The sequence below is a fragment of the Sus scrofa genome, chromosome 15, assembly GCF_000003025.6.
Source record: "Sus scrofa isolate TJ Tabasco breed Duroc chromosome 15, Sscrofa11.1, whole genome shotgun sequence".
Taxonomy (NCBI): Eukaryota; Metazoa; Chordata; class Mammalia; order Artiodactyla; family Suidae; genus Sus; species Sus scrofa.
The window spans coordinates 116682126-116702697 of NC_010457.5; the positions used below are offsets into that span (position 1 = coordinate 116682126).

The following is a 20572-nucleotide window of genomic DNA, read 5'->3' on the forward strand; positions in this document are numbered from 1 at the left end:
ATGCTACTCTCTGGATTCCACGGGTTTTACTATCTTAGATTCCTCATATAAGTGATATCATGTAATATTTGTCCTTCTCTGTCTGGCCCGTTGAACTTGGTATAATGGCCTCCAGCTTCATCCATGTTGATGTAAATAGCAGAATTTTCTTTTTTAAGGCTGAATAACATTTTGTTATATGTATATACTGCATTTTATTTATGCATTTATGTGTTGATAGACATTTAAGTTTCTTCCATGTCTTGGCTATTGCAAATATGCTGCAAAGAATATTGGAGTGCAGATACATCATTGAGATCATGAGTTAATTATTTTGGGTATATACCCCAAAGTAGAATTTCTGGACCATATTGTTTTTCTACCTTTTTTTTTTTTTAAGAAACCTCTGTACTATTTTCCCCAGTGGTTTTACCATTGCATTCCCACAATCAGTGTGTAAGTGTTTTCCTTTTCTCCACATTATAGCCAACACTTATCTTTTGATTTTTTTATGTTTTTGCTTTTTAGCGCTGTACCCATGGCATATGGAAATTCCCAGGCTAGAGGGTGAATCAGAGCTGCAGCTGCCCGCCTATGCCACAGAAACAAGGGATCCGAGCCGCGTCTGAAACCTATACCACAGCTCATGGCAACGCTGGATCCTTAACCTACTGAGCAAGGACAGGGATTGAACCTGCATCTCATGGATGCTAGTCAGATTTGTTTCAGATGCGCCACAACGGGAACTCCTAAAGTGTTAATCTGAAGTGCTATCATGATAATATTCAGACATGAAAGAAAGTTTGCCTTCAGTGACTTTTTTCCTTTAACAACTTGCTTGGTAATGCACTCCAAAAAAAAAAAAAAAAAAAAAAAAAAAACAACTTTGTCTTAACCAAGAAGAAGAAAACACAGCAACTAGGAAACAGCTAGTCATCTCAGGATAGGACTAGAGGATTATTCTGCAATAACTGTCCTCAATCGAGGGAACAAGTTCAAGCTCTACGGCAAGGAGGTTTCTAGGGCAAAAATTTGAGTCAGTAGACTATAAAAGTCATAACTAGAACTTTTATCTTTTGGGATATAATTAAGAAAATGATGCAAGAAAAAAATTGCTCTCCAAATTTGTAAATTAAATATCATACAAGCCAAATTGATTTTAAATAATTGAAGTATTTTAAGAATTTATTTGACCTTAATGCTAAAATCATCCTTATTAAAGTATTCTAGAAGTTGCAACATCTTAAAGAATGCATTCGGGAGTTCCTGTTGTGGCGCAGCAGAAGCTCATCTGACTAGGTGCCATGAGGTTGCAGGTTTGATCCCTGGCCTCACTCAGTGGGTTAAGGATCCGGTGTTACCGTGAGCTCTGTGTAGGTAGCAGTCACGGCCTGGATCTCGTGTTGCTGTAGCTCTGGCATAGGCTGGAAGCTATAGCTCCGATTAGACCCCTAGCCCGGAAACTTCCATGTGTCACAGGTGCAGCCCTTAAAAAAAAAAAAAGAAGGAAAAAAGAAAGAAAAACACTAAAGAATGCATTCAATCTACCTGGCCTGTTTATTAAGCAATATTTATACCTTCACAACATAGTTATAACAATTTATTCTCCAACTTTATCAACATTTTACCTAACCTTTGAATAAAGCTGTAGCTACCATTTCAGATCATGGAATTGAGTGTAACTATTAACAGTCCTGACAATGTAAAAGGTTAGCTGGCCAAAGATGAATTTGGGAGATGGTGAAAAAAATGGTTATCCTATGTTATTTGGTTTTGTATAAGCATGACTGATTTTTATAAAGCATATTTAAGCTTTATTGTATTGAACTACTCGGAACTAGTAGAAGAAAACAGTTTGAAAGCCAAGGTATAAAATATATAGCCAAACACTACAAGTATTGACATGTTTGATATGTTTTTACAAATAAGGTATATTTAATAGGTTTTCCCCCAGCTTTATTGAGAAATTATTGACATAAAAACACAAGTTGAAAGTGTACAACATGATGATTTAATATATGTATATACTACAAAATGTTTGCCGCAATAATGTTAATTCAGACTTCCATATCCTCAAATAATTATCACTTTTGTTGATGGTGATGGTGAAAACTCTTAAGATCTACTCTCTTAACAACTTTCAAGTATATGGTATGATACTGTTAATTATAGTCACCATGCTGTAATCAGATCCCCAGAATTTACTCATTTACTCATAAGTGGAAGTTTGTACTGTCTGGCTAGGACTTCTCCGTAAACTCTACCCCCCCAGGCCTTGGCAACCACTATTCTATTCTCTATGTCTACCAGTTTGGTGTTTTTAGATTCCATATGTAAGTGAGAACATACAATATTTCTTTTTATCTGTCTGAAATTTCACTTAATATAATGCCCCCAGGGTTCATTCATGTTGTCACAAAAGGCAGAATTTTCTTTTCATGGCTGAATAATATTCCATTGTATATATATACACACCATGTGGTTTTAATCCATTCATCTCCCAGTGGATACTTAAGTCATTTTCATGTCTTGGCTCTTGTAAATATTGCTGCAGTCAACATGGGGCTGCAGTTATCACTTTGAGACAGTGACTCCATTTCCTGTGGATATATACCCAGAAATGGATATGGTTAGATCATGTGATAATTCGATTTTCAATTTTTTTTAATTTTATGTTGGAGTATGGTTGGTTTACAATATAGTGTTTGTTTCAGGTGTACAGCAGAGTGATCCAGTTATACAACAGAGTGATTCAGAGTGAATATATATATATTCATATATATATATATATTCATATATCTATTCTTTCTACAGATTCTTTTCACAGATAAGTTATCATAGAAAATTGAGTAGAGTTCCCTGTGCTATCACTAGGTTCTTGTTATCTATTTTATATGTAGTAATGTGTATATTCTAACCCCAAACTCATAATTTATCCTCCCCCACCCAATCTTTGGTAACTATAAGTTTTTTTTTTTCTATGCCTGAGAGTTTGTTTCTGTTTGTAAATAAGTTCATTTGTTTCATTTTTTTAGATTCCACATATGAGTGATATATGATAATTTGTCTTTCTCTTTCTGATTTAGTATGATAATCTCTTAAATCCATCCATGTTGCTGAAAATGGCATTCATTCTCTAATGACTGAGTAATATTCCATGGTATATATCTACCACATATTCTTTATCCATTCCTCTGTCAATGGATATTTAGGTTGCTTCCATGTCTTAACTATTGTAGATAGTTTGCTATGAACATCTGGGTGCATGTATTTTTTTCAAATTATAGTTTTCTCTAGATATATATGCAAGAGTGGGATTGCTAGATCATATGGCAGCTCTATTTTTAATTTTCTAAGTAACCTTCTTACTGTTTTCTTTTTCTTTTTGTAGCCACACCTGCAGTATATGGAAGTTCCTGGGCTAGAGGTCAAATCTGAGCTCCATCTGCAGGCCTACACCAGAGCTATGGCAATAGAGGATTTGAGCCACATCTGTGACTTACACTGCTCCTTGCAGCAATGACAGGTTATTAACCCACTGAGGGAGGTCAGGGATTGAACCTACATGCTCAAGGACACTATGTTAGGTTTTTAACCAACTGAGCCACAAAGGGAACTCCAGTAACCACTATGCTGTTTTCCATTGTGGCTGTACCAATTCACATTCCCACAGTGTAGAGGGGTCTCTTTTCTCCACATCCTCTCCAACATTTATTGTTTGTAGACTTTTTGATGATAGCCATTCTGGCTGGTATTATGTGATATCTCATTGTAATTTTGATAATGCATTTCTCTTATACTTGGCAATGCTGAGCATCTTTTTGTGTGCTTTTTGGCCATCTGTATGTCTTCTTTGGAGAAATGTATTAGAACTTGTGTCACTTTTTTTGTGTTGTTTGTTATTTTTATTGAGCTGCATGAACTGTTTATTTTGAATATTAATCCCCTTTTCCATTTTCAATTTTTTGAGAAATCTCCATACTATTTTCCAAAGCAGCTGTACCAATTTACATTCCCACTAACAGTGCACTAGGATTCCCTTTTCTCTGCAGCCTCACCAACACTAGTTATCTCTTATCTTTTCTATAATAGTCATTCTTATGGGTGTGAAGTGATATCTCATTGTGGTTATGATTTACATTTCCCTGATAATTAGTGATGTTGAGCATCTTCTGTGTATCTGTTAATCATTTGCAGGTCTTTCTTAGAAAAATATCTATTCGGATCCTCTGCCCATTTTTAGTCAATTTTTGTGGGTTTTTTTTTTTTTCTGCTATTGAGTTATATTAACCCCATATCAGATAGACGATTTAAAAATATTTACTCCCATTCTGTAGCTCGTCTTTTTTTAACTTTTATTAGATGTATAGGTATACAACCATCTTCACAACCCAATTTTATAACATTTCCATCCCAAAGCCCCAGCCCATCCCTCCCCCACCAACCTGTCTCCTTTGGTAACCATAAGTTTTTCAAAGTCTGTGAGTCAGTTTCTTTTCTGAAAATTAAGTTCATTTTTTTTAGGTTCCATATGTAAAGTGATACCATATGACATTTGCATCTCACTGTCTAATGTCACTTAGTATGATAATTTCTACGTTCATCCATTTTGCTGCAAATGCCATTGTTTTATTCTTTTTTATGGCTGAGTAGTATGCCATTGTGTATATGTACCACAGCTTCTTTATATGCTCCTCTGTCAATGGACACTTAGGTTGCTTCCATGTCTTGGCTATTGCATATAGTACTGCAGTGAACAGTGGGGTATGAGTATCTGTTTTTAGATTTTTGAGGAAACTCCATACTGTTTTCCATAGTGGTTGTACAATTTACATTCCCACCAACAGTGTAAGAGGGTTCCTTTCTCTCCATACCCTCTCCAGCATTTATTGTTTGTAGATGTTTTGATGATGGCCATTCTGGCTGGTGTAAGCTGGTACCTCACAGTAGTTTTGATTTGCATTTCTCTAATAATTAGTGATGTTGAACCTCCTTTCATGTGTTTTTTTTGGCCATGTATGTGTCTTCTTGGGAGAATTGTCTATTTAGATCTTCTGTACATTTTTTAATGGGATTGTTTGTTTTTTTGGAATTGTGCTGCCAGAGGTGTTTATGCATTTTGGAGATTAATCCTTTGTCAGTCACTTCATTTGCAAATATTTCCTCCCATTCTGAGGGTTGTCTTTTCATTTTGTTTAGAGTTTCCTTTGCTGTGAAAAAACTTTTAAGTTTAATTATGTCCTTTTTTTTTTAATTTATTGCCATTTCTCTAGGAGGTGGATCTGAGAAGCTATTGCTGTGGTTTATGTCAGAAAGTGTTTGTCCTGTGTTTTCCATTAATAGTTTTAGAGTATCTGTCCTTTTGTTTAGGTCTTTAATCCATTTTAAGTTTATTTTTGCATATGGTGTTAGGGAGTGTTATAATTTTCTTTTACATGCAGCTGTCCAGTTTTTCAGCACCGCTTATTGAAGGGACTGTCTTTTCTCCATTTTATATCCTTGTCTCCTCTGTCATAGATTAGTTGACTGAAGGTGTGTGGGCTTAATTCTGAGCTTTATATCCTGTTCTGCTGATGGATATTTCTGTTTTTGTGCCAGTACTATTCTGTTTTGATGACTGTAAACTTTGTAGTATAGTTTGAAGTCAGGAATCCTGATTGCTCCAGCTCCATTTGTTTCCCTCAGGATTGCTTTGGCTATTCTGGGTCTTTTGTGTTTCTGAACAAACTTTAAAATATTTTGTTCTACTTCTATGAAAAATGCCTTTAGTAATTTGATAGGGATTGCATTGAATTTGTAGATTGCCTTGGATAGTATATTCATTTTGACAATATTGTTTCTTCCAATCCAAGAGTGTAGTATGTCTTTCCACCTGTTTGTGTTGTCTTTGATCTCTTTCATCAGTGTCTTACAGTTTTTAGGTACAGATCTTTTGTCTTTTTATGTAGGTTTATTCCTAGGTTTTTATTCTTTTTAATGTGATGGTAAATGGAATGGTTTCTCTGATCTCTCTTTCTGATCTTTCCTTGTTAGTATATAGAAATATAATCAATTTCTGTGTATTAATTTTGTATCCTGCAGCTTTACCAAATTCATTGATGAGCTCTAACAGTTTTCTTAAAGCATCTTTAGGTTTTTCTAGGTATAGTATCATGTCATCTGCAAACAGTGATAGTTTTACTTCTTACTATACAATGTGGATCCCTTTTATTTCTTTTTCTTCTCTGAGTGATGTGGCTACGACCTCCAACACTATGTTGGATGGTAGTGGCAAGAGCAGGCATCCTTATTTTGTTCCTGATTATAGCAGAAATTCTTCCAGCTTTTCACCATTGAGAATGATGTTAGCTGTGAGTTTGTTGTCTTTTCATTTTATGGATTTTTTTCTTTTGTTGCATAGAAGCTTTCTAATTTGATAAAGTCTGCATTGTTGATAGTTACTTTTGTTGCTTGTGTTTTGTATGTAATATAAAAAAAAAAATCATTCCCAGAACCAATGTCAAGGAGCTTTCCCCTAATGTTTCCTTTTAGTGTTTTTATAGTTTTGGGTCTTAGGTTTAAGTCTTTAATCCATTTTGAATTAATCTGTGGGAGTGGTGTAAGGTAGAGGTCTGATTTCATTCTTTTACATGTGAATATTCAGTTTTCTAAACAGTGTTTGTTGAAGAGATATTTGTTTTCTCATTGGGTATTCCTAGCTCTCTTGTCAAATATTAGTTGACCATGTGTTTGCATTTTTATTTTGAGTTCTCAATTATGTTCCATTGATCTGTGTGTCTGTTTTTATGCCAGTATCATACTGTTTTGATTACTTTAGCTTTGTAATAAAATTTGAAACCAGGGTGCATGATATCTTTTTTGTTCTTCTTTCTCAAAATTGCTGTAGCTATTCAGGGTCTTTTGGCAGGATTGTTTTTTCTATTTCTTTGAAAAATGCCATTGGAATTTTGATAAAGATTGGATTGAATCTATAAATGGCCTTGGGAATCATGGACATTTTAATAATCTTCTGATTCCTGCATATGTGATATCTTTCATTTTTTTCAAATTTCTTCCATCAATGTCTTATGGTTTTCAGTATATAGATCTTTTACCTCCTTGGTTAAATTTATTCTTAAGTATTTTATTAGTGTTGATGCCACTGTAAATGGGATTGTTTCTTTGTTTTTTTGCATATAGTTTTGTAAGTATATAGAAATTCAGCTGATTTATATATGTTGATATTGTAGATAAAGGTTTTTTATGTCTGTAATTATGCTGTTATCCCTAGTAGATTACAGAACTGAACACACAGTTAAACCTGCCAGATAATCTTATATAGACTAAGGTATTAGATTGTAAAATAATTAAAAGCTCTTTCTATTTAGTTAATCTAGTTTCTATTCCAGAATGGCCTCTTAAATTAACTTCCAATTTTCAAATAGACCATAACTGAAATAACTGAGTAACTCCCAATACGGTAAATAATTTTACTGAGCATAATTAATAAAATTGACCATCTGTCTTACTGAGTTTGAATAAGAGAGAATGAACAATGAGATAGAAAGAACCCAGAGATAATAATGAGGTGAGGGTACTCAGTATGCAGTTCTGAGTCTCAAACTCAACCATATGCAAATGGCTTGTGAAAAATAAATGGATTTTTGTTCTTTTACCTTTAATAATTGGTTTCCATTTCCACCATAGAACTTTTCTTTTTTCTTAACCCATACACTTTCTGTAAAAGCGCATTTATCAAGTACCATTTATTGAAAGCATTGTTCTATGTTCAAGAGAGTATCAGTATGTATTGAAAAAAGGAGGTATATGTAGATGCTATGCATTTGAATGACCTTTTAAAACCTGACTTTCTTGTGTAGAGGAGATATCACTTAATAAATTCAAAGTCATTGTTTAACTTTTAAAAATCAGAATGTCATTACTTTGAAGTATTTGAAATAAAAACTGGTTTTTCTGGTACTGTAGAAGCTTCAACTTGACTCTGCTTTTAAATTTTTAAAAAAATCAAAAGACTTAGTTTAGATATAGAAATCCTTGATTTTTTTATAAATATGAATTGCTTAAAGAAATTATCTTTTTACTACTGTAATATGAAATTTTGAAAGGTTCTTTTGAATATATACTTTATTCAATATGATTTAATGCCTTTCTTTAATATTAGCCAAAGCAGGGTCAATATTTTTAAGGTTTAATTTTTCTCTTGTTTTTAATAATTAATGGAGATTAAGATTAAATTTGAGTCTTTAAATGTGAACTTATCTGAAGTGTCATGCAAATATTGGTTCATATGGTTTGTAACATGGGAATTTAATATAAGCCATTTCTATGCACATGACTTTGAAGTTAAGTTACAAACAAGGCTGGAATTACTGAAAAACATACTTGCAGTTTCAGACCAAACTATCCTCTGACATTATCCTTTTTAACAAAGAAGGAAATGCAACATCCTGAACCACCAGTTCCAAATGATCTTTCTCCTTATCTGGTATAAAGTGTTTCCTTTTGTTCTAGAAACTGGGATCTTAATTTATATGCTTTTGACTAAGCCCTCCCCTTGAACCTCAATTCAAGTGAATAAGCTATTTTTTTTCACCCCCAGTCATTTATTTTTTGAGTAGTTACCATTTTTTTTTTATTATACGCCTATTATATTCTAGGCACTTGCCACTTTATTAGTCTATCATGAAGAACAATGATTCTTCTTTTAGTAAACTTAAAGCCTAATGGGAGAGTAAAGCCATCTTTTTTAACCCTTGAACTTGGTATCCCAGTTCTGCTTCCAGAAACTAGTCTTGCTAATACTTTGAGGACTGGAGTTCTGGAAACCCCATTCTTTCACAGTTGAATTTCAATAGTTTTCTGTTGAACCTGACTTGCCATTTGCCTGCACAGTGAGATGTTGTCTGCTTTGGCCCCTGTCTTGATCACAGATACAGACCCTATAAATATTTCTAATTTCTTGGATGTGACAGTTCTTAATCACTCTCTTAGTGACTATTAAAGCTGCTTCCATCAGACTTTCATCTTTCCTCTGCCTCCTTTCTCACTGTCTTTGCCTTAAGTCAGACTCTTTATCTCTTTCCTAGACATTTTCTCCTCAACAGTCTTATGCCTTGCTTCTTCCATTCCAACTTCCTATCGATCCTCTATATTAAAAAATATCAATACATCTTGCATCAAAAACACACAAATGTGGAATTCCCATAATGGTGCAGCAGAAACGAATCTGACTAGGAACGATGAGGTTGTGAGTTTGATCTGCGCCTTGCTCAGTAGGCTAATGATCCAGCGTTGCCATGAGCTGCGGCAGACCACGGCTCGTCTCTGGCATTGCTGTGGCTCTGGCAGAGGCCAGCAGCTATAGCTCCAATAAGACCTCTAACCTAGGAACCTCCATATGCCACTGGTGCAGCCCTAAAAAGACAAAACACACACACACACACATACACACACAAATGCTAAGTGTGAAATACTATGAATTACTATAAGGTGAACATATCCTGAAAGCACTACTCAGCTCCAAGAATAGAACATTACCAGCATCTCAGAAGCAACCCACAAAGCCCTCTCCTAAATATTTTCTGCTGCCTTATCACCAGTGGTAACTACTATCCTGACCCCTTGGCTTTTAAGGTTTAGGGAGAACGGGCAGCTTCACATTTCTCTCAGGGGCCCACAGACCCCCATACACCAAGTTCCTTTACAAGATCTGCTGCCCTTGGGCTTCCCTACTTGTTTGCAATGGTCTTTTCAGTGGATAGGCTCTTCTCATGGTGAAGAAACTTGCTTGAGCTCTTTAAGATAACCCAATAGAGACTTCACACTCTTCTGGCATCCTGGACCTCTGGCCCTCCTAAAACACCATACATTAGTTTGGCCTATTATTGAACAGTAAACATTCTGTATTTTAGCTTCTTATGTTCAAATTCTCATCTGAGAGGTTCATCCTTTATTTTAACATTAGCCATATTTCATTCAAGTGCATTGCTATGCAGGATTATATTGTATGAATAGTCCACTAATAATGTATCTGTTGTTTTGTTGACTAACATTTGAGTTGTTTTCCTCTTAGCCTCTTACAAATAATGCTGCCAGGAACATTCATATACAGATTTTCAGTATTTCTGTTTCATTATGATTAAAGTGTAAATGATTAAGGTGTAAAATATTCTGTCATAGTATTTGTATGTTCAACTCTGATGCCAAACAATTATCAAAAGTTGTTTGCCTAATTTAATCTCACTAGAGATGGGGGAGAATTCCTACCTCATTCTTCCAAACACTTGGTCTTGTCAGTCTTAAATTTTAGTCATTCCATTGGGTGGGTAGTGATGTTTCATTATGTTTTAATTTTAATTTCTCTGATTAATACTGTGGTTAAGCAATTTTTCAAATGATTATTTTCCGTCTTGGTCTTATCTTTTACAAAGAGTCTCTGGCTTAAGTCTCTTGTTATTTTTCTTTTGGGGGTTTTGTAATGGTTTTAAATCATTGTTACAATTATTTTGTAGCCCTTCTATTGGAAAGCAGGATCTATGTCTCCTCCTCTTGACCTGCACAGGCTTGTGATTTCTTCAATCACAGAATAATGAGGAAGCAATATTATGTGATTTCTGAGGCAAGGCTATAAAAGGCCACTCACCTTCCACAGCATTCACTAGAAAACATGGTTTTGGAGCCCTAAACCTCAAAGTATGATGCTCAACTACTCTGAAATGATAGTCTTACAGAGGCCATGTATAAGCACTCCTGTCAAGAGCTTCATCCACTTTTTCACCCATTCTCAATAAGACGTCAGATATTTGAGCGAAGCTATTCTGGACCCTCAAGACTACTTTATTTTCCAGTTGAAAACTGCTTGGGGTTTACTGGGTTTCTTGATTCTGTAATTTATATCTTCCAACAAATTTGCAGAAATTTCAAATATTATTTCTTCAAATACTTTTTCTTTCTCATTTTCCTCCTCTTCTTTTACTCCAATTATACATATGATAGACCCTCAGATATTGTCTCACAAGTCCCTGAAGCTTTGATTTTTGTTGGTATCTTTTGTCTCTCTGTTATTCAGATTGGATTTTTTTATTGTTTTCACATCTCCTCTGTTTTTATTTGTCATTTCCATTTGGCTTTTAAGTCCATCTAGTGAATTTTTATTTTGAATATTGCATTTCAGTTCTATAATGTTCCTTTCTCCTTATGCCTAATAGGCAGGCTTCAGGAAAACTTCCCTTCATGGACATGTCTTTTGCCATGTGAGTAAGATAAGAATTTTCAGACTCTTACCTTGGAGAAATCTGCATAGTTAAATACAGTGGGCTGGATTGGAGGTAAGCTCCACACCCGTAAACATAGGCAGGAAATGGTGCATATTTCTCATGGTTTAGATGATGTCTCCCTACAAGACTCATAGAAGCCAGGTAATTCCACCTTAGTAGTGAACTTTTGGAACCTCAGAGGCTGAAGAGGAAGTTGTTGACTGCCAGCAGGAGTAAAGGCAATATCAGATCAATGGATCTTCAATCAGCATTCACCTCAGCACCCCTTACATTTTCTCTTTAAGAAATCCCCAAAGGAGACCCATCAAAGAAAGATAACCTCCTCCTGAGCTCAACGTGGAGTGGCTCCAAACATTAGCTGAGAATAACTGGAGTAAGAAAAGAAATATAATGAACCAGACACTACTCCTCCTCCTCTCAATCTGCCTCTTGCAGATCTGAGCTGGATGAGGGGAGAAGCATTAATTGGGTCAGAATAGAGGTTTTGATACCATATGGGAATGGGGATATGTGATGAACAGTCTGGAATAGAATTTATTGTAATCTAACATTTAATAGAAAAGCTATAGAATTTTTCTAATGTTTTTATTTAAGAGCTAGGGGAAAAGAATGAATGCTCAAAGCAAATCTGAAATTACAAGAGGAGAAACAGCAAGGTTTGTATCTACCTATATGTAAAAATACGCATATATGTATGTATTCCATAGCATTGTAGGATCACATCTTTCACTCCTATCAAATGATGCCCATATATTAAAGCTACCTATCAATCAAATACCCATATATATTTATGCATACATATTTTATTTATATGCATATATTAAAAAACTGAAATATTGATAGTTACATATGAGATAATTTTATCCATGTTTTTTTTCAGTTTTAGTTGTTTAATTTCTACAATTAATGTTTTATTTATGTCATTAAAAAGCAATACAATTACTTTTTAAATTGCATATGAGTTGATAGTTTTTTTAATCAATTATCCCAGATACTGTAATTGAGTCCTTAAAAAAGTTATCACCATTTTTAAAGTTTTGATTTTAATGATTTAGAGAGGCCAAGTATTTTATTGTCCCATATTGAAGTAGAAATCGCATTTTAGTTCCTTTGATTAAGTGATACACTTGATAATTCACAAATGCTTCCATAACATTCTCCCTAAAGACATTTTACCTTTATTCTGACTTTCTCCATTCTTTAAATCTTGTCCTGATACTCAGGCCTCAGAGTTTTACTTTGTCAAGCAAGAATTTTTTTTTTTTCTGATTTTTTTTCTCCATGTGAATGGAACTGTGTGTGTTTGCCAATCTCTCCTGATACTTTCTTCTATCCTCTTTGGATAGTTCTTATAGCATTTTAGTATCCTCCTAGGTTTTTCTTTTTGAGGTTATTTGACACTTTAAAATGTACTTTTACTTTTCAAATACTGGTAAATCCATGTGTTTTGCTTCTCCCTTTATAATTTTGCCCTTTTACTGCTTGTTATACAAATTATTTATACTTCTTTGGCTTTAACCTAATTATTTTGTCATTGAATTTGCTTTTGATTATTTTCTTGTAACTTTTACAGAGAGCCTTTAGTGATATAGTTACTCCATTACCACTTTGGTGATATTAGCACTCTCCCACGATTCTAGATCTAAATGAAGGGTTGGGATTCTTGTTTTTTCTTATAAATCATTTAATTCATTTAATATGTGCCTCACTGCCCTTTCTACTTGAATATTTCCTAGTTCTTTTTTGCTTTTTATGATTGACATATAAAAAACTATAAATATCTATCATGCTAAGTGAAGTCAGTCAGACAATGAGACACCAACATCAAATGCTATCACTGACATGTGGAATCTGAAAAAAGGACACAATGAACTTCTTTGCAGAACAGATACTGACTCACAGACTTTGAAAAACTTATGGTTTCCAAAGGAGAGAGGTTGGGGGGTGGGGGAATGTGCTGGGGGTGTGAGATGGAAATGCTCTAAAACTGGATTGTGATGATCATTGTACAACTATAAATGTGATAAATTCATTGAGTAAATAAAAAATAAAATTAAAAAATCTATAAATATTTAATATATACAGAGTGAGCTTGGAGATAAGTATACACCAATAAACCATCACCAGAATCTATGCCATAGCATATCTATCACCTACAAAAGTTTCTGCCTGCCCTCTGTACTATTATTACTGTTACTACAACTGCTTCTTTTCTTCTTCCTGCTTATCATCATCATCATCACCATTATAATAATGCTTAACATAAAATCTAGCCTCTTAGCAAATTTTTAAGTCTATGATACAATGTTAATAACTATAGCGACTATGTTGCAAGTAGATCTCTAGGACCTATTCAACTTGCATGTCTAAAATTTTGACTAATACCTCCCCTTTTTCTCCTGCCTTCAATATCTGGCAACTTCCATTCTATTCTGTGCTTTTATGACTTTGACTATTTTAGATTCCTCATATAAATGATATCATGTAGTACTTTTCCTGTTTTGTCTGGTTTATTTCACTTAGCATGAAACCCTCAAGGTTCATCCGTGTTGTCACAAATGGCAAGATTTCCTAGTTATTTAGTTGAGGAGTCCTATGGAATTCTTTTACATCATCTTGTTATATTTTATAAATGGAGATTAATCTAAATATTGATTTGATCCAACCATAAATGTTTCTTTATTGCATAAAATTCACACTAAACCATTAAAAAAATGCAGGCAAAAAAAAAAAGAAGGTGGTATCTTTACCAAAATGCTAAAAATCAAGCTGATTAATTCAACATTTCTTAAATTTACTACTAATTATATATGAAATTGCTGAGGGAAAAAATCAACTCTGATTTCATTTTCTAAATCCTGTGATAACACTGTACATAGAGAGATCAGTATAATAAATTTCCGAAATCTAACTACCATGCTCAAAGGATAATCAGGGATTTTAAAAAGTCACATTTTCAAACCTACAATTTAGGGTTTAAATTGTATAATGTTCCAGTTGCCACAATCTATCTTCAAGAGATGTGGGCAATTCTTGATGAATGTCTCAGTAAAGCCATTCTTTTCTTCAAGAGAGAGGTCCACAGATCAGATATTCTCTTTACAAATGAAGCCTTGCATTTCATAGATAACAAAATACTCAAATAGCTAAGGATCAAATGCTAATCGGCAGAGTTGATCACCCAGGAATAGAAGATGAAATTGGGTAAAGATGTAAGATCTCCCTTAGAATTCTGAGATATTTAAACTTTCCCTAAATCTCAGTTCTTCTTTCAGCCTTTTAAAATTGATATGTCATTTATATGATTGCTGATAAACCTGTGACTTCAGTTATTACCATATAAAACATAGCAAAGCAGAGTTCTTGTTGTGGCTCAGTGGGTTATGAACCCAACTAGTATCCATGAGGATGTGGGTTTGATCCCTGGACTCGCAAAATGGGTTAAGGATCCAGCATTGCCATGAACTATGGTGTCGGTTGCAGATACAGTTCAGATGTGGCATTGCTATGGTTGTGGTGTAGGCTGGCAGCTGCAGCCCCAGTTAGACCCCAGCCTGGGAATTTCCATATGCCACAGGTACAGCCCTAAAAAGGAAGCATTATATATCTATCAAACCTACCAATTCCTAATCTACTTCTATTATATTTGTGTTTTTAAGCATGACAGCATGGCTCTTAGCTGTGATTGAATTATGTTAATGAGAAACATGCACCTGAAAATGTGGGATGGAGAAATCAGTCACCCCCATTGATATTGGTCTCTTCCTGGTCATATTCTTCAAAAACACATACATTTTCCCTCTAGAGTTGACATGTCCAATAAGCAGATTCCATATCTTTTGGAACAGGGTTAGAAATTATGGAGAAAAGGGGGAAAGCTCATTCCTAGGTAAAATTGCATACAAATGTCTCTGAACAGCATAAAGTGGAAGTGTGTGTGTGTGTGTGTGTGTGTGTGTAATCCAGACCTCCGATAAATTATTAGGCTTTTTTTGTGAAAGGCACTTAATGTATGTTAGAGAGCAGAACAATTAATTAAAATGCATTTAAAAGCATTATTTTCAGAAATTAAATTTTTCTCTTTCTCTTCTGGATATACTGAAAGCCCTCACCTCAATCCATATACCCCTTTTTTCTTAACTCAAAAGTTACCTTATTTATATTATCTCCATATTTATTCTAGAAACTTCAATGTAAACATTTACCATAAATATAATCTTGTTAACTCTTCTCCAGACCAATCCAAGGGCCTTTAAACCATATAACTCAAGCCACCGTGTTCTCTCTTAACTAAACTTTTATAAAGTGGGGTTTTAATTCTAAATTTTTAACACGAAATGTTAAAATTGTAATAATGACTTAGTATTCCAAAATGATTGCTACCTCCTTAGTTCAAGTTTTCTTCTTCCATTTCATACCTTCCTGTTGTGGTCAGTTTCATTCTGGAAAATATTATAGGTATTCCAGCCATCCAAAATACTCCATGTTTTCTCTAATACCTTCGTTGTGCCCACAGTTCTAAAAGTTTTATTTATGTATATTTATAGATCAACAGTTTTCTTTCAGCATTTTGAAGATAGGTCACTCTCTCCTGGTTCCATTGCTGTTACAGAGATAGTATTTTAAAGCTAATAATAATCCCTCAAAAGGAGCCAGTCTTTTTCCTGGCTTCCTTATGATCTCCCATGTCTTGCGTATTCTGCAGTTTCACTACTATGTGCCTAGAATGAATTTCTTTAAATTTATTATTCTTAGAATTAGTATTTTCATTAACTCTGAAAAATTGTCATTTTCTTTTGGAATATTTTATCTCCCCATTCTATTATCTCCCATTGAAATACTAACAAGGAATATGTTATACTCCTCTTTTCTCCTTTTCTTATCCCCTCCCTTTATATCTCCATCTGTGTCTTTGTGCTGCATTCTGTTTAATTTCTTTTCATCTGTCTTCTAGTTTATTCAGGTTCCCTTCAGCTGTGTCTACTCTGATCTTTATGCCATCTACTAAATTTCTAATTTCAATTATTTACTTTTTTCATTTATGGAAATTATGTTGGTTCAAGTATGCCTAATCATTTTTATAGTCTCTTGCTTCTTTATCAAATTTTGATGCTATCTTTTATTTTCTTAAATATATTTAATATACTCATTTTATATTCTATATTGATGATATCATTATCTGAAATCTTTATGAGTCTGATTTTCAGTTGCTTATTTCTGCTAGCTGTCCCTCCTGTGGCTTGTTACCTGATTTTCTTTATGGTGATTTCTGTCCCATAGAATTCTTTGAGATTGTAATTTAAGAGATTCTGCTGGGGAGTATCTACTTGTGCTTCTGCTAAGTATCTGGAGATGTTTCTATCTCAGGAAAACTTCAAATAGTTGAATTAAGGGGCTTTTAGGTCATGTGGTTAATGTTGATTTGGGCCCAGATTCTTGGGTGTGTGATTTTATGGTTAGCAATTTTCAGAAGATTTTAAAAAAGAAAAATTGTATCTTCTTTATGCTGAGTCATGACTGGAACACGCACATATACTTGATGTATCCTTCTGAGATGCATGTTTTCTCTAATTCCTTTTAGTTTTGGTGTTTCCCAGAGCTGCCATGTACAACTTCAGTGGCCCACATTCACATTGTGTTTCATTCAAGAAACATTCCCTAGGATTATGCCGTGCTCAATGTTTACAGTCATTTGTGATGATTTTGGTGTCATATATGATTTGGGCATCCTAGTTTCTAATGAGTCTCTGACCTAACTGGTCACCTTGATCGCCATGGTTGCCACCCCACATCACTTAGTCCCTTAAAGAAGAAACTCTACTTAGTACCAGATCACCAGAAATGAGCAGATAGATCTCTAGGGAAAACTTAAGCTTTAGTGATCTTCTATCTTTCAGAATTTTTGCATTTTTTTACTTTTTTTTTCCTAGGTGATAACCCACTCTTCCTTACACACTAAACAATGCATTTTAAAAGTTTATAGAGTATGGAGTTCCCGTGGTTCAGTGGTTAATGAATCTGACTAGGAACCATGAGGTTGCAGGTTCGATCCCTGCCCTTGCTCAGTGGGTTAAGGATCCGGCGTTGCCACAAGCTGTGGTGTGGGTTGCAGACGTGGCTCGGATCCTGCATTGCTGTGGCTCTGGCATAGGCTGGCGGCTACAGCTCTGACTGGACCCCTAGCCTGGGAAACTCCATATGCCGTGGGAGCAGCCCTAGAAAAGGCAAAAAAACAAAAAAACAAACAAACAAAAAAAAGGTTTATGGAGTATTATTGTATATTTTATTTTATGTTCTCTGGACATTTGGTCTATCACATTGACAAAAGATTTATAGGACCTACTCTAAAATCACAGACATAGTCACTGTTATTGCTGCTGCTCCTATCACCCCTGTGAGCAGGGGATCTTTACCAGCTATAACTCAAGAGTTGGGAGCTCTAGTTGTTGCAGTCTTCTGAACTCTGGTGGTTTTATTTCATTGTGGAGAGTCTACAGAGACTTCAGTGATGATGAGAGAGGGGAAAGAGATAAAGGGAAGGCTATACCTCTTTCAGGCTGATCTGTTGGCTCTGTGTGGGCTATTTTCAGTTTTCCTTTGCCATGCACTGTTATTTCATATTACCACAACATTTTTGCTTATTAATTTAGAATCTATGATCATATAACAAGGAACTCATTTATATCAATTTGCTGCCTTTTTTTCCTTGTAAATAAATGATTCTTTTCACAACCTTACAGAGGTGTAGAGAAAAGAATCAATTATTATGGGCTTACTGTAAGCACCTGCTAGGTACTACCTATGAGTTATTTTGATTACTCTTGTTTTATAGATAATGACATCAACAACAACAGTAACAGCCATACAAACTTATATTTATGGAGAGCTTGCTATGTGCTGGGCACTGCTCTAAGCATTTCACATGTATCAAATTTTATAATCTTCACAACAATACTGTAAAGTGCCATTTCTGTCCCTATTTTAAACATGAAGAAATAATCTCAGAAGCTAATTTTCCAAATTTATGTTTCTAGTAAGTGACAGATCAGAGTTTAAATTCAGCACTGCCTGACTCCAGACTTATATCCTTTCTTTGGGCAACAAATAGCTGTCCTAAAATCAAATTTGGCATTTGGGGAAGCAGTTTTTTATTTGACAGAACAACAACAAAACGACATTTCAGTGATACCAAAGAGTTAATACAACTTTAGAGCACAAGAAAATATTTTTAACAACTGAAAAAAAAAAAAAAACCCTAAATGTTTGGCCTTTCAAAGAACTTTTAATTCTCCTGGCTGTGCCTGTCCTGTATTTCTACATCAATTGCAGATGAACTATTAACTTTCAAATTAGTCACTCCAGGGTTCTATTTACATTTTTAATAGAGAAAATATCAGAGGATCATAAGGCCTAAGTTAAATTCAAGGGAATTTTTAAGAGAAATAAATGATCAGAGCAACAGAATATATCCCAGTGCCCTATATATCATTAAAGAGTTAATTAAATGTATTAAGGAAAATGTAGTGTCAATTTGCTCTAATTGAGAAAAATTTTGAGAGAAATGATTAAAACCACACTTAAATGAAGAAGGCTTGGTCTGCATAATCTGCAGGAGACTTGTCTGGCCACCAAGGACTCATCACTAATGAGCTTTGACTTGGTTAAAGCCCCTCTGAGGGAGAGTATTTAGTCTACAACTGGCTTGCTAATGAGCACTGTCAAAATGTAGATTGGTCTCAGGTGCTATATTCTGAAACAAGCAGCAACTTTTCCTCTCCAGTCAACATCTTGAGCAGAACTTAGTAGGCAAATTTACCCTGTCACCTCCCTCCGGCCCCAAATTGCCACAGTTGTGTCATTTCTTTGTGCAGGGCACAAAGACTGTTTATTGTGAAATGAGATGATGTGTAGTTGTTAGGGCATCAGGAATTTCCCCCTAATGGCTGTCCCAGCCAAAGAACTGATGGGTCAAATTGAAGAAAAATCAGTATGATATTCTAGTAGATATAAAGTACATTGGAAAAAAAAAAAAAAAAAAAGACTTAAAGGAGTTCCCATCGTGGCGCAGTGGTTAACGAATCCGACTGGGAACCATGAGGTTGCGGGTTCGATCCCTGGCCTTGCTCAGTGGGTTAACGATCCAGCGTTGCTGTGAGCTGTGGTGTAGGTTGCAGACGCGGCTCGGATCCCGCGTTGCTGTGGCTCTGTCGTAGGCCGGTGGCTACGGCTCCGATTAGACCCCTAGCCTGGGAATCTCCATATGCCGCGGGAGCGGCCTAAGAAATAGCAAAAAAGAAGACCAAAAAAAAAAAAAAAAAAAAAAAAGTACATTGGAGTATTCTTTTGGACAAGAGAAACAAGTATTTTAGACACTGAAGCATGTTCCTTTAAATCTTAAACAGCTACAGACAGAAACAGTCACTAAAATTAAACTCTGTGGTGTCAACATCTCATTTTAACAATAGCAAACAGTGTTCTATAACTCTAGTCACCTTATATTAAGCAAAGTTGCTATTGCCACTTATAGGCTATCCAGCGGTAGATGCAGTTCCGTTTATCCTAAAAGTCCATCACTATGGAGTTACTTAAAGTAGGTACAAGGCCCCGAACTTCTCGGACTGAATGAAGACTCTTCAGTATAATACAGTTACAATTTAAAACTTGTCTTTCATTTTGTACTAGTCGGAAGCTGGCGATAATTCTATATTAATCAGTAAATGAAAATTCTTCATCATGTTTGCTTTCTTGGTTTGTTGAAACGTACTATTTATTCAAGTGGTCAAGACATGAATAATAACATAGAATAATTAAGAAATGCATATATCAAGTAAAGTATAATTTTTAGGCTACACACCCACATATATATATACATATATACACACGACAATTTGTTTTTGCCTTTGTTACCAAATTTATTATCATGTAGTCACATTGAATATGAATTGCTAGTCTAACTATGAAATCACTTCTCAATCTAATTTTAGGTTTTTTTTGTTTTCAGTAGAGAACCAATTTTAGTAGAAATGATTAGACTTTCAAAATTAGAAAGCTTACTGGACATGAAATTCTACATGTTTGAGACAACATCCTCATTCTTTAACTCCTGCTCTTTGTCTTTTAGAAAACTCAACTTCAAAACTCCTTCCACGAACCCTTAATTTCTTTGGCCTACCTGCTATTAAGCCCAATCTTTACACACAGCTCTCAAAAACCCACTTCAAATTATTTTCCATTTCAGGATGATTAATTTATATTCTTAGATTGTTTCATGTGTCTATATCTTCTCTGCAGCTAGACTGAATGTGTATCAAGCAACA

General features: G+C 34.8%; 1 protein-coding gene across 3 annotated transcripts in view; it reads left to right on the top strand.

Annotated features, from left to right (window-relative positions):
• Positions 1–20572, top strand: part of SPAG16 (sperm associated antigen 16) — a 951825-nt gene that overhangs the window by 872974 nt on the left and 58279 nt on the right. The window lies entirely within an intron of this gene.